Source organism: Diceros bicornis, chromosome 25, assembly GCF_020826845.1.
Source record: "Diceros bicornis minor isolate mBicDic1 chromosome 25, mDicBic1.mat.cur, whole genome shotgun sequence".
NCBI classification, from domain to species: domain Eukaryota; kingdom Metazoa; phylum Chordata; class Mammalia; order Perissodactyla; family Rhinocerotidae; genus Diceros; species Diceros bicornis.
Window position 1 is genome coordinate 19,701,266 of NC_080764.1, and position 15,864 is coordinate 19,717,129.

The 15,864-nt window shown below is 42.5% G+C and overlaps 1 protein-coding gene across 2 annotated transcripts in view; it reads left to right on the forward strand.

Moving 5' to 3' along the window:
- Positions 1 to 1,356: 1,356 nt before the first annotated feature.
- GLT8D2 (glycosyltransferase 8 domain containing 2) overlaps positions 1,357 to 15,864 on the forward strand; it is a 37,597-nt gene continuing 23,089 nt past the window's right edge. The window contains exon 1 of one of the 2 annotated variants that reach the window (XM_058568542.1): positions 1,357 to 1,763. The gene's annotated coding sequence lies outside the window, so the exon portion shown is untranslated. The remainder of the gene's footprint in view (positions 1,764 to 15,864) is intronic. The other variant, XM_058568541.1, reaches the window with a different exon arrangement.

Consider the following 15,864-nt stretch of genomic DNA (forward strand, 5'->3'; position numbering starts at 1 on the left):
ACTAAAATGAAATAGAAGATGTGCAAATGCTTTGTCAGTGTTCAAAGTTCTATACAGGTGGGAGCTATTCAGGATACTCCCACTGCCCAAGTTCAAGTCTGAAAAAACCCCACTAAATCCTTTAGAGCTGCACTGTTCAGTATAGTAGCCACTAGCCACATTGGCTATTGAGTACTTAACATGTGACTAGGGCAACTGAGGAACTGAATTTTAAATTTTACTTAGTTTAAATGAATTTAAATTGAAAAATTGATGCTCGATTCAGTCATTGGAAGACTTTTAAGTGTACTTGGAACAAACTGAGTATGTGGATGTACTTTTTAAACTGCAAATTTTATAAAATCAAAATACATCAATTGTTTCTGATGAAATTTAGTGTTTGAATTTTTTTTCATTTATTTATTTATTTATTTTTTTAAAAGATTTTATTTATTTATTTATTTATTTTTCCCCCAAAGCCCCAGTAGATAGTTGTATGTCGTAGTTGCACATCCTTCTAGTTGCTGTATGTGGGACGCGGCCTCAGCATGGCCAGAGAAGCGGTGCGTCGGTGCTCGCCCGGGATCCGAACCCCGGCCGCCAGCAGCAGAGCGCGCGCACTTAACCGCTAAGCCACAGGGCCAGCCCTAGTGTTTGAATTGAGACGTGCTGCAAGTGTAAAATACACACCAGATTTCAAAGATTTAACACACACACACAAAGAATGTAAAATGCCTTGTTAATAATGTTTTATATTGATTACCTATTGAAATAATATTTTATATATATTGGGTTAAATGAACTATATCATTAAAACTAATTTCACATCTTTGTACTTTTCTTAAAGTGACTACTAGAAAATTTAAAATTACAATGTGGCTTGCATTATATTTCAATTAGGCCACACCACTTTAGAAAGAGGTTGTGAGCAGAGGGCTCCTCATTTCCTTATGGGAACTAGGGAGAGAGCCATGGCAGAAACACATTCCATGATCCCAGGCAAAGTGCTGGCACATTTCCTGGGTTTCTGAGAATCAATGGCAGAAGAACAGAACAGCACAGAGCTGGGTGGGGTTGATTCCCCGCCTGATTCTTTTCCATATTCAGGCACAAAACACACCATCTTGAAACTTCTGCCACTAACTATCATTGCCTTGATCAGATGAGAGACCATGGTTCTTATCTGGGCTTTGATTTGGGGACAACAGCGTCTTAATGACCAAGAGATTTCAGAAGCCAGCCAAGAAGATATTCTTAAAATCACTATGAACTTAATTTTTTCACTTCTGCTGTTTCAAAGTTTACCTTAGACACCACGTATGGTAGAAATTCACCCTCCATGCGTTTGCTTTTCTCTGATTTTAAATCTTTTCCTGCAGAGCAGCCTTGTTTTCGAAATGCTCTGCACACAGACTGCTGGAGGAGGATTCAAGAGGAAGTCTGGCCCGTCCCAGCCGGCCTGCCAAGCACATCTGGAAGTGTTTTCGGCCGCCTCACTCTGCCAGCGCAGCGCCTGGATTCCCAGCTGCTCCGCGCAGGAGTGGAAGAAACCCGAGCTGCTCCAAGTCAACGCAAGCACAGAGGGGTGGGGAGGGGGAGGAATACTCTTGGAAACGTTATATTGGCCTTGCGGCTCCCCAGCCCTTTGGGGTTTCCAATGGGATCTTAGAAGCAGCAGAAGCAGTGTGAAGGGCAGCAGCCCGGGGCCAGCCACGATTTGAACGCTCTGCCCTGCAGCTCTTCTGGACCGAGGAGCCCAAAACCCTGCCTTCACCATTCACCAGGTAAACGGAAATCTACGTGCAGCATGGCAGCCTTTCCATTTTACCCTGGCCCGCCCGCAGCGCGCCTTTATTTTGCTACAGATTCCAAAAAGTAAATCAGACTTAGACCGTCCCACACAAACTTTGCCTTCAGGAGCCCCCAGCCGCTGTTTGCAGCATTCCAACGGAGCCTTACTGTTCATGGCAGCAAATCCAGGATATTCAATGTGCAAGTTTTTCACACCCTCGACTGCTTTTCCAGACTGGGGTTTAACCCCTCCCCCCACCCAAAATAGTGTGACATGCTCTTTGCATCAGGTTTTGAGCATGGAAATCAGTGGTTAGCTAGGACGCAGATAAATGCTAGCATTTAATGCAGGTATGTTTCTGAGCCACAAAAGATTTAATTGAGCTGTGCTTCATGTTTTTGGAATCTGTCCTAGGCTGTTCTGAGGGCCTCGGTCCCCCAAAAAAGGAACTGGCAGTTGTGGAAATCTAAATGAGGCTTATTGTAAATACAATAGTCAAAGCGTTTGGGTTGAAAATGCTTTTTAACATTCAAAAAAATGTTATGTTCACTTTATAAGCAAATGTAATACATTGGATAAGCCTGATATAGCCTGATATATATATATATATATATATATATATATATATATATATATATATCAAACTTATGACGTAAGTTAAGAAGGGGTAGTAAGCACAAGAGTAAAAAGTGAGAGAGGAAGAAAATGTGATGATATCTGAACATCTGGATGTGCTGTGGGAGAAAATCAGTCCTCTGCAGCCAGATATCCAAAGTGACATTAGTTTGTTTGTTTTGTCTTTTCTTCCCAACGTCTTGGTGTTGCATTTCTGTGTAGTATCCTTTTTGTGTTATGTAATGGAATTCCAGCCCTCCATCTCATGCAGTCAGCAGGAGAACAGTGCAGGGCAGTGGTGAGAACACGGGCTCTGGGGTCCTACTCACCAAGTTGAATCTATCTATGCACTACCACTTCTAAACTTTATAAACTTTGACTCTTGGTGAGCTATTTAACTTGCCTGGGACTCTGTTTCCTCAAATGTAAAATGGGAATTAAGTGACACCATATGTCTAAAGGACATAACTCAGTGAGGCCTCAGGGGAGGTTAGCTTCTCTGGTGGTGCTGATGACGACGATGGTGATGATGAAAATGACCACACATCCTGCATCGGGCAGCAGCCCTGCTTTTGACACGTGTTCCCTCTGATACTCTGGTCATCCAAGTGTTCCTCATGTCCTCACATGCTGTCTCTCCAGGACCCTGCTTTCTTCCTTCCTCCTTTCAAACATGTCTCTTTCTTTTTTTCCATTCTGGCTCTCTTTATTTCTTCTTTGTTCTCTCTCTTTCCTTGCTGAGAGAAAGACATGCTCATTAATCCACAGCCCTCATAGTTTTCATTTCTAGTTCCCGTGGAGAATGATACTAAAGCCTTCTTTTGTTTCAGCATTTATGAAAGAATGTTCTGAACAAGATAGTCTCACGGGAAGAATATACTCTGTGAACTATATCACCTTCTCAGAAATCTCAAGGCATAATGGCATTTTAAAGGTCCTGAGAAGTCCCGCAGTAGAGAAATCTGCTTATAGTTGTTTAGCAGAGTGGTTCCCAGTTGACCTGTGAACCATTTTATCACATAACATCAACACATCTCAGAGCACACTCTACTATATCCTATTCTGGCCACATCTGTTTTTATTTGGTTCCTCTTATGGACAGTCTACTTCATACCTCCCCTGGTGAATACCCAAGGGGACGTCTTGTTCTTCCTTCCCTAGTTAAGGGCATAAGATTGATCACATGTGCCATGTTGATATATGGAAAATCTGGCCTAAAGTGGACAGCAGGGACCAGCAAATTTTCTTCAAAGGGCCAGATAGGTGGCTGTGCAGACTCTGTGGTCTCCATTGAAATTGCTCAGATCTGCTGTTGTAATGTGAAAATAGCCATAGACAAAACATCAAAGAATAAGCCTGGCTATGTTCCTATAGAACTTTATTTACAAACACTGGTGATGGGCAGGATTTGGCCCAAGGGCCATAGTTTGTTGACACGTGGTACAAAGCCATTTTGGGAGAAAATGACTCATTCCAACACAGGAAATAGCAGAATGGGTCCTCCACAAACTAAGGACTCCCACATCTGGCTTCCCTGTCCTGTGTATTTTGATGGATCTTGAGTAAACCTTTCAAGCGATAGCAAAAACCAAAAAGGCCAGAGACGCTTTGTTGGAGGCCAAATTCCGGAGTCCTGATTTTTTTTTTTTCCCCCTCTCTTTTCTTCTGGTGAACTCATGCTGTTTTCCTGTTCACAACTCTGCAGCTTGCATGGTTTAAGATGAAGTACTCTATTGAATGTGTTTTATGCAGGTGCAAACTTCAGGGTTCAAGTCTTATGGAGTTAAGTTAAATCACAGAGATTATGTTAGTTGCTTGACACATAGTGATAACAATCAGCAATGGAAAGTGGTATGAAAGTGGTTAAGAATATGAACTTAGAACCAGACTGCCTGCGTGTGAAGCCTGGCTCTGCCACTCATTCGTTGTGTCACCCTTTGCAGGTCTCTTAACGTCCCTGAACTTCAGTTTCATCATTGGTAAATTTGGGATAATAACCTTATAGGGTTGTCATGAGAATTGAATTAATTAATATATGTAAAGGTCTTAGAACAGTGCCTGGCATATAGATGTTGCTGTCTAAGTGTTACCTATTATTGTTATAGGTTATTTAATTTAATCTGCAGAACATCCCATTTTACAGATTGGGTTTTGTAAGTTGCCCAAGATACACAGCTAAGACATGGGGCAGAACCAGGACTCAAAGTCAGCTCTACGTAATGACAAAGCCCGTGATATTTCCACTCAGGTACATGCTGTGACAGATTTAAGTCATTCAACAGTACCTTTTAGCTCCCTCCTCTTTTATCTTCCCTTTTGATTCTCAGGTCCTTTCCTCTTCCTCTGCACCTGAACCCATGGCAGACATGATTAGTCAATCACAGCTCCCCACCCCCCACAACATCTCATGATGGCTTTAGATTCCTTCTCAATTTAGCAATACTGAAAGCCCCTACCAATTGATTGCAGTTGGCATGTAGAATAAAACTTAGGGGCTCTGATTTTTGGAATATTTTTCTGGAGTCCTTCCCACTTTTGCCTTTTCTTCCAAGGCAGAACTAATCCCCTTAGCCACTGCCAGGTCTTAAAACATTCTTTCCAGATTTGGCTACAGGCCCAAACTCTTTGGCACCTGGTAAAGTAGCTCCCCATGCAAGGCCTTCAGGGGCCTGTTTTTAAGCTTAACGGATACTTCTCCGGGTCCCCAGCAGGTCCAGACCAATTTGGTAAGCTGTCCTCTTCTTCCTAGTCACAGGCCCCAGGACCTCAGCCTACTTTTCTCCCCGCTTTGAAGTTGCCGCTGTCCAGTGCCTTGCCTAGGGAGTTCTTCCCTCCAACACTGGCTGCGGGGTGACTCCCCAGCTCCATCTTTCTTGCTGTCTTCAAGACAAGCCTACAGACTCTTTAATGCTACGTGCTTGACTATTTATTACTACAAGGGAACAACACGGAAGTTACTCAGCCTGGGAAAGCTTACAAAGGTGCAGAGGACACAGTTCTGGGGCTCCTTATTGTGATGGTGTGAGAAAGGCCAATAAGAAGATCAGAGCCCTCTGCTTTTATCCCTGGAATGGGACCATCAACAGTCCCCTCCCTCTGCCTTTCTTCCTTAGTGAAGGTCTACTGACCCCTTTCTTCCTGGGATTGAAGACCACAACAAGAGCCTCTTTCCCTTTCTTCCTCTCTCCTGTTTCTCACTCATTCATTCCGCACACATTTACTGAGGCTCACAGAGGTGGGTAAGCCACAGCCCCGTCCTCAATCATCTCCTGAGCTGGCAGAGGAGACAGGCACACCCATAGTACTAGATCACAGTGTTCTGAGTACAGGGATAGGGACAGGAATGGTGATCAGGGGAGCACCCAGGCGGGGTAATCAGGTGAGACTTCCTGAAGGAGGTGATGCCTGAATGGAGTCTTTAAGACACAAGTAACAATTTGCTGGGGAAAGAAGAGGGGAAAGGGCATTCCAGGCAGAGGGGACAGCATGAACCCAAGTCCAGAGGCAAGAAAAGCATAGACTTGGGTGCGGAAGACAGTGGAGGGCTGGAGACTATCCTCTAAGCAGTTCAGCTTAGACAGAAGGCATAGCACGGAGGACCTACGGGCATCTTAAGCTCCAACCTTAACCTTGGGGTAGTGGGGTCCCAGTGAAGGGCTTTAGGCAGAAAAGGGACACTCAGAGTTGTGTTTCAAATCAGTCAGTAGAATTCTACAAGACAACCGGCTTGTCTTCTTCAAAAAAATTAAGGTCGTGAAAAATAAAAGGCAGTGTGGGTGGAGTGGGACTGATCAAAAGTAAAAGAAACTGAAGTGATGACAACAAAACTATAAAAGACAATATTGGAATAATGGGGGAAATTTGAATATGGACTGCTTATTGGACGTTAATAAATTATTGTTATTTTATTTTTCCTAGGTGTGATAATGGCATTGTGGTTATGTGAGAGGATATCCTTGTTCTTAGAGATGCACACTGAAGTATTTAGGGGTCAAGTGTCATGATGTCTGATATATCTGTCTTTCTATCAGAGAGAGAGAGAGAAATAAGAAAGCATATATGGCAACATGTTAGCAATTGGTGAATCTGGGGTAGGGTATGTGAGAATTTATTCTTTCAACTTTTTGGTAGACTTGAAATGTTTCAAGTGATAAGAAGAAAAGGAAAATCAAACACAAAATTAAGAGTACACAAACAGCATGTATATTTAAAATTAATTTACTATAATTATCAAACAACAAAAATAGTCGCTATGGCAGTTGTACCCATGACAGATTGGGGAAGGAGAGGGAGCAGAAATTCTAGAGGCAGGGAGGCCAGGTGGGAAGTTACTGCAGAGTCAGTGAGTGAGATGAGGCAGAGTAGAAAGGAGAGGGATGTAAGAAACACTTAGGAGGTGACATTTAGGAATCAGTGATTGATTGAATGAGGGATTAGGAGGGGGAAGTTGAAGAGGAGGCTCAGAGAACACCAGAGGAGAAGCTTTTCTGGTGGAGGTGCTGGTTTCAGTTGTGAAATATGACGTTTGAGGTGCTGTGTGACATCCTAGGCGAGAGGGTCAGATATTCATCCCTTCAGTCAGTAAATATTTTTTATTCATTTTTTTTCTTGCTGAGGAAGATTAGCCCTGAGCTAACATCTGTGCCAGTCTTCCTCTATTTTTTTTTTTTTTTTGTGAGGAGGACCAGCCCTGAGGTAACATCCAATGCCAATCCTCCTCTTTTTTGCTAAGGAAGACTGGCCCTGGGCTAACTAACATCTGTGCCCATCTTCCTCTATTTTATATGGGATGCCGCCACAGCATGGCTTAATAAGCAGTGTGTTGGTACATGCCCGGGATCCGAACTGGTGAACCCCGGGCCACCACAGTGGAGCGCACACACTTAACTGCTTGCACCACCGGGCGGGCCCCAGTCTTGCTCTATTTTGTATGTGGGTCGCTGCCACAACATGGCTTGATGAGTGGTGTAGGTCCGTGCCCAAAATCCAAACCCATGAACCCAGGGCTGCTGAAGCGGAGCACACAAACTTAACCACTACGCTACAGGGCTGGCCCCTGTAAATATTTTTGAGGAATTAGAAAAATGGAGTTGCCATTAACTGAGCTGGAAAAGATTATGGGAGTGCATGTCTGGGGTGGAATATTAGGAGCTCAGTTTTGGACCGGTGGATGTCTTCAACTGGAGATGCCAAGTGGGCAGTTGGCTTTAGGAGTCTGGAGTTGGTGTGGGAGGTCTGGGCTGGAGACAGTCATGTGGGAGTTGTCAGCATGCAAATGGTATTTAAAGCCGTGAGACTGGATGAGGTCTCCCAAGGAAAGAGTTTAGAGAGAGAAAAGAAATCAGGAACTGAGTCCCGAGGTGTTCCAACATTTAGAAGTTCAGGAGACAAAGAGAACTAGCAAAAGAGACTGAGAAAGAGCAGTCAGAAAGGCAGCGGGAAAGCAGCTGAGTGTGGAGTCCTGCAGGCCAGTGTAGGAAGTATGTGAAGGAGCAGAGAGCCGGCAGGTGGTCTGCACTTCCCATGCATCCTGGCCTTGGCCCCCCATAGGAATGAATCCTGTGGTGCGTTTCCTTGCAGGCAGGAACCACGTTAATCCAGAATATGCTCTGCCAGGCTCTGTCCCAGACATTCCAGTTCCTCTTGGCCCCAGCTCTCCGCCTCTTAGTCTACGCATTCTGAAGATGTCCCTCCCTCCACTCCCTCCAGCTCTGGTCCCTGACCTCCATCAGTTTCCTACCTCTTTACAGCTCTGATCCCTCCACCAAATCCACACATTCAGCTCGTATCTAGGAGCTGCAAACATTTCTTGAGCACCTACTTCATCTATTAGAATGCTTTTGACTACAAGTACCAGAAACACCGATTTACAGCAGGTTAGACAGAAAGTACCGCCATCAGAGATGAGATGAAATTGTAAACAGGGAGAGAAGGATGCCAAACAGGCATGCCGAACCTTTATACAATTTCATAGTTTTTAAAAAAATTAATAAAACAGGCTTTCTTTTAGAAGTACATGCTTCTCAAGGAATCCACTCCTGCCTTGTATTCTAAAAGTGGCTTAAAGGTTTCCTACAAGAATCTGCTTCAGAAATTTCCGTCCTTAGCTCACCACTGCTGGGCCTTGTAATTAGATGTGCCATTGTCGGTTTCCTGGAGCCTCTTGTTTCATCTGAAAGAGATTTTAGAGTTGGCAGCATGCTGGACAGGGGAAAGATGAGCCCCCTTCTCAGATGAGTCAGCACTTAGTATTTCTCTGCTTCTGGCGTGATCTCGGTAGTTACAGTAACCGACCATTCAGGAGCCAGCAGACCAACCTTGACTGTGAGCTGTGAAACTTCATCAGCACACAGTGACATCTGTCACCTGCTTCCTGGGGTAGCCAAGATAGCCCTTCAAGGGCTCCAGCACCTTGTGGTTAAAAAGCATAGGCATTGAACTCAAAGAGTCCTAATTTTAAATCCCTGCTCTGCCGTTTACTAGCTGTGTGATTTTGAGCAAGTTACTGAACCTCTCTGAGCCAGTTTCCTCATTGGAAACTTGGAGATAGGAATATATTCACCTGAAGATGTGGTAAGAATTTAAAGAAGGTAATGTACCTAAATGGTGAGCATAGAGCTGGGCGCAAATGAAGCTTTCAATAAATGGTGGCTCTTATTTTTATCTAGGCTTTGCAAACTTCTCCTCATATGTGCACACCATTCTGCCCACAGGGAATGTATTTGAAAGGACTCTTGTTTGCAAGACAGTGAACCTCATGTCAAAGCAATGAAAGGAAAAAAGGGGAATTATTGGCTTGGCTCACTGGGACACCCAGGCAAGAGCTGGCATCGAAGACTCGAGCTCAAATCCTTCTGCTTTTCCCCTCATTCTCTCCTGTGTCCCATTCCTCCTGTAGCCTTCCTTAATGGAGTGGCGGGAGGGAGCATGTGGTCAAAGACCATTCTGGGCTTACATCATCTCAAAAAGTTAGCTATTCAGCTAACCATCTAAAATCGTAAATGGATAAAAGTTCCTGAAACCAGTCTCAGAAGAATCCTAAGTAGTGTGCTGTTTTGACTCGATTCTTTCCCAGGTGCAGATGTAAATGCACTCAGAGTTCCTGGGTGTAGAGTCTATATCCCGGGAAAATAAAAGGGACATTGTAGCTGGCTCTTTATAGTGATTTAAAGATTTGAATCAAATTCCTATTGAAGAGTTTCCCTAGACCACTGCCAGCAAGTCCTCACAACACTTTGGTTCACAAAGAAAACTGGGAGTACTATGACATGCTGCCTTTCCTGATTGCCTCCTGCAGGCTGTCTCTGTGGTGTGGCCAGTCTCTAAAGGTTACTATTCCCTGCTTGCTGACTGCTGCCTCCAGTCAAACGTCAAGTTCAGAAGTTCTTTTGAAGGACCGTAGTGAAGAAGGATCAACTTAATTTTAAAATAAACTTTGAGTTTTCAAGACAAATTGTTATTTATAGCAAATTAACTTTTTTTTTTTTTTTTTTAAGATAAAGGAAGTCAGTTTCCAGCACCTTGTCTGATTGGCAAAATGCCACAAAGAAATGAATGAACATATAAATGTGACAGACTTGAATATTAAATTTTCAGACTAAAATGAATTTTATAATCTAAAGTTCTTTTCTAATGGTTAAACTTAATTTTTTCATCAAACCTGCCCTGCTGTCCTCTGCTTCTCCTAATGCGCCCTGTTTATTCTGATGAACATATAAGGTGTTGTAATAAGCATATAGATAAACTGTGAACTGGGACAACCAGGAAGCAGGGTTGTTACAGGTGTATTTTAAGAACAGAGAGTTTGTTAGCTTTCTTGGATTTCAAGGCACAAATAAAATTGTCCAGAATCTTGTGCAAAGGTAGGATTTGAATGTGGGGAAATGTTTGGTTGAATTTTTCATGATGTTATCAGCCCTTGTCTTGCCTCCTTAAGCTTGGTGCCACTTTGAGAACATTGCTGAATCTTTATTTGGTGATATCACTCACTTTTTAGCCACTGATGGCTATCCAGATCTATAGTCCTTCTCGTAGGAAGTATTGGAGAGAATCCAAAACCTGAGTTGAACCCTCTCTTCCTTCTTTGGGCCACACTTCATCCTCTAGATTCAAACTCCTTGACAGATTTCAAGTCTCCCTTTGGACATCCTGAAATTAGAATGAAATATTAAAGAAAAAAATCAGTTCAGTGGAAAGGACAGTCATCTCAACAAATGGTTCTGGAACAACTGGATATCCATATGCTTAAAAATGAACTTTAACCTATGCCTCATGCCATATACAAAAATTAATTCAAAAGGTAAATATAAAATATAAAACTACAAAATTCTCAGAAGAAAACATAGGAGAAACTCACCATGGGTTAGGCCAACAGTTCTTAGGTATTACACCAAAAGCATGATCCATAAAAGAAAAAATTTGATGAATTTTCCATCATCAAAATTAAAAACTTTTGCTCTGCAAAATCAGTTGTTAAGAGAATGAAAAGACAAGCCATGTACCGGGGGAAAGTATTTGCAAATCACACCTTCAACTAAGGACTTGTATCCAGAATATATAAAGAACTCTCAAAATTCAAAAATAAGAAAATGACCCAATTAAAAAATAGGCAAAAGATTTTTCATTTTTTTTATTGTGAGGAAGACTAGCCCTGAGCTAACATCCAATGCCAATCCTCCTCTTTTTTGCTGAGGAAGATTGGCCCTGGGCTAACTAATGTCTGTGCCCATCTTCCTCTACTTTATATGGGACGCTGCCACAGCATGGCTTGACAAGCGGTGTGTCGGTGCGTGCCTGGGATCCAAACCTGTAAACTCCGGGCCACCAAAGCAGAGCGCACGCACTTAACCGCTGCACCCCCAGGCCGGCCCCGGTAGACAAAAGATTTAAGCAGACACTTCACTATTGTATTAGTCAGGGTTCTCCAGACAAACAGAACCAATAGGATGTATGTATATGTAGAAGAGATTTATTATAAGGAATTGGCTTGTGTGATTATGGAGACTGACCAGACCCAAGATCTGCAGGGTGAGTTGGCAAGCTGGAAACTCAAGAGAGTCAATAGTGTAGTTCCAGCCCGAGTCTGAAGATATGAGAACCAGGAGAAGTGATGGTGTACCTCCAGTCTGATTCTGGCAGGCTCGAGAGCCAGGAATAGCATATGTTTTAGTTCAAGTCAAAGGTATCAAAAGCCAATGTCCCAATTCAAAGGCTGTCAGTCAGACTGAAGAAATTCTCTTTCTCGGGGGACAGTCAGCCTTTTTGTTCTATTCAGACTTCAACTAGTTGGATGAGGCCCACCGACATTAGAGAGGCCAATCTTCTTAACTTAGTCTGCCAATTTAATGTTAATCTCATCCAAAAACACCCTCACAGAAACACCCAGAATGTTTGACCAAATATCTGGGCACCCCATGGCCCAGTCAAGTTGACACATAAAATTAACTATCATAACCATATACAGATGGCAAACAAACACATAAAAAGATGCTCAAGGGATGCCCTATGATCCAGCCATCCTACTACTGGGAATCTATCCAATGCACCTGAAATCAACAATCCAAAGAGGCTTATGCACCCCTATGTTCATTGCAGCATTATTCACCATAGCCAAGAAGTGGAAGCAACCTAAGTGTCCCTCGACTGACGATTGGATTAAGAAAATGTGGTATATATATACAATGGAATACTACTCAGCCATAAAAAAAGACAAAATCGTCCCATTTGCAACAACATGGATGGGCCTGGAGCGTATTATGTTAAGTGAAATAAGCCAGAAAGAGAAAGACAAACACTGTATGATCTCACTCATATGTGGAATATAAACCAACACATGGACAGAGAAAACTGGACTGTGGTTACCCGGGAAGTGGGGGTGGGGGGTGGGCACAAGGGGTGAAGGGAGTCATATATGGGGTGATGGACAAACAAAAATGTACAACCCAAAATTTCACAATGTTAGAAACCATTAAAACATCAATTAAAAAAAAAAAAAAAAAAAAAAAGATGCTCAAGGGACTGGCCCAGTGGGGTAGTGGTTAAGTTTGCATGCTCTGCTTTGGTGGCTCGGGATTCACAGGTTCAGATCCCAGGTGCAGACCTACACACCGCTCATCAAGCCATGCTCTGGCAGCATCCCACAAAATAGAGAAAGATTGGCACAGATGTTAGCTCAGGGACAATCTTCCTCACAACAAGAACAACAACAAAAAAGATGTTCAAGTCATTAGGGAAGTACAAATTAAAACCACGGTGAAATATACCTATTAGAACAGCTAAAATAAAAAGTACTGATAGGGGCCAGCCCAGTGGTGCAAGTGGTTAAGTGTGCACGCTCTGCTTCAGCAGTCCGGAGTTTGCAGGTTCTAATCCCGGGCGTGTACCTACGCACCGCTTGTCAAGCCATGCTGTGGCAGCATCCCATATAAAGTAGAGGAAGATGGGCACGGATGTTAGCTCAGGGCCTATCTTCCAAAAAGAGGAGGATTAGCAACAGATGTTATCTCATGGCTGATCTTCCTCACACACACAAAAAAGTACTGATAATACCAAGTGCTGGCAAGAACGCAGAGCAACTGGAATTGTCTTACATTGCTGGTAGGAATGCAAAATGATACAGCCACTTAGGAAAACAGATTGACAGTTTCTCATAAAGTTAAACACACCTCTACCAAATGACCCCAGCAATCCCACTTCTAAGTATTTACCGTAGAGAGGTGAAAAGTTTAAATCACACAAAAACTTATAAACAAGTGTTTACAGAAGCTTTATTCATAATCACAAAACACTGGAAACAATTCAGATGTCCTTCACTGGGTGAATGGATGAATAAACTGTGGTACATCCATCCAATGGAATACTATTCAGCACTAAAAAGGAACGAACTATTGATACACTCAACAGCACGTATGAATCCCAAACGCCTTATGCTAAGTGAAAGAGAAGAGTCTCAAAAGATTGTATACTGTCTGATTCCATTTATGTGACATGCTGGAAATGGCAAAACTATAGGGACAGAGGACAGATCAGTGGTTGCCAGGGGCTAGGTGTTGGGCAGGGTCTGCCTACGAAAGGGCAGCACAAGGGAATTCTTTGGGGGTGTTGGAATTGTTCTCTATCCCGTTTGTTGTGAGTATTACAAGAATTTATGCAAGTGTTAAAATTCATCGAATGATACACCCCAAAAAGTGAATTCTACTGTAGGTAAATATTTAAACATTTAAAAGTCAACAAGTCAAAAGTTGAAGCTTAGCTGATAATATGCCTATAATAAATTACACGTGTCACAGGAAGGAAGCCTACTTAAAAAAAAAATAAAAAACAGGTATACCGAATATTTATTATACAGCACCATTTGTGCTTCCCTATGTAAAGCGCCCTTTCTAATTATGGAAGTTAGCAATAGGAAATTTATAGAAATCCAGGAGACTACAAAGAAATTACCTTGTCAGCATGTATCAAATGTCTTGGCAGAAAAATAGTTCTCATAAGGCCAATTCTTCATTCTCTGAAGAAGCAGTCGGCCTCTTCTGTTAAAAGAAGTTGTTCCTGGAATACGTCTAGTTGATAGGCCTCTTGGAATTTGCCCTGAATTTGTCTCATGCAAAGCCAAGGGCTCTGGGTAAAAAGTAAAAAGTTGGGTTGGTAGAATATGAGAATGGTTCGATACATGGCAGCAACTCTCCTTGCTAATCAGAATATAATGCAGTGTGTGTGTATTTAGAATCTCTGGTGCTTAACTATTTGTTTATTTGTTTTATTATCTACTCGATAATACATTCATGTGATTCAGCATTCCGTAGGTGCCAAGGCTGCTGTTTATTAGAACACACCAGTCGGGTCTGTTCCAGCCATTTATAGCTGGTGCCCATTTTAATTGATTGGTGCCGAGGGCCATATTGGTTATTAAATAAGTTCAACATAAGCCCTGTAAGAATATCAAGTGAAAAATCTCCCTCTGTTTTGTATCCTGGCCCCTCCTTTATTTTCTGTAATCTGCAATTCAGAGGCAGAGGACTTTTCAACATTGGTTTATATGAAATTGCAAAGAGGTGGGTATTTTAATTACTTCCAACAGTGTATAGCAATGCAAAACAGGGAAATCTTATCTCAAATCTGTCAGTAGCATCCCTCCAGTCTTCTTTGAGGGCTTTAGTTTCCGTTTGTGCCCCTCGCCTCTGGCAGTCACCCTGAGAGTCAGCCGCCCCATCCTGACGTTTGCGTGGGACCTGTTTCTCAGCCTGCAATGCATGGCCCTGGAGCATCACGCCGTGAGCCCCAGGCTACGAAAAGCCTCAGGACAAACCTGGCAAATCTTCTCAGAGCAGCAGTTTTTCTAGATGGTAAACATTTAAAACATCACTTTTTTTATAACATCTTAACCTAGATATCGGTTGGGTCAACCTAGCCCAGGGGTTCTAACCTTTAACCTGGGGTGCACAGACCCTCAATGTGTCCATGGATACATTTCAAAGGATTTCATGTACTTATATGAAAAAAAATTATATATCTTTATTTTCACTAACCTCTAATTGAAATTGAGCATTTCCTTCAATTGGGAGTGACGGCAACAAATCACAGAAGTAACTTCATCACTGGTGGAAATCAGATATTTTCATATCACATTACAGTTGTCACAGATACCTCACATTTTTTAAAGCTCATCACTACTTCAAGTTACAGTAATTATTAAACCTGTTAATAGTTCTTATTACTTAATAAAGAAGCATATCTATTGCTATATCACAAATTTGGGTTTTTTCCCCAATATTCTGATGGCTTTCTTTTCTAAAATTTTGTAATTGGTTTTATTTATAATGTAATGTATTTTTTAAGCTTTTAAAAACATTATTCTGGGAAGAGGTCTATGGGCTTCACCAGACTTCCAAGATATTTATGTCACAAAAAAGATTAAGATTCCTGCCGTCTGCCATAGATTTGGAGATTCAGATAAAATTAACTCACCTTTCCCCCATCCAATAACCCCTCCAAAAGTCCTACAAATTCCTGATGGCTTACATTCTCATTTCTGGTGCCCATAGAACTTTCTGTCTCAGTTGCTTCTCTCCCCCATGCTGTGTGTTCAAAATGGGGAACATGGTCCCCTTCTCTTGACTTCCCTCAAATGCATTGACACGTGTCTTTAGATCCAAAGGGAAAAGCAGTGTGGACGTAGGTGGGGATTCGAAGGTGCCAAGGATGGTAGAAGACTGTGAACTGAATATTGGACATCCCAGTTCTTGAAAAGTCTCTGAGGCTCACCTGCCACAGGGAAAGAAGTTTTCCTGGGCGAGTGGCAGCCCCTGCCATGCGATCTTTCTCCTCCTCACATAGTGTTCTTGGGCTGCTGCCAAACTCCAGGATCCCAGCTCATCATTTACTCAGACCCATGTAACACTTTCCTGTTCTCATCTCTGCCCATCCCATCTCTGCACAAAAGACTCTGATTTCATAACAAGAGTTTTCTCCCTGAGGGGAAC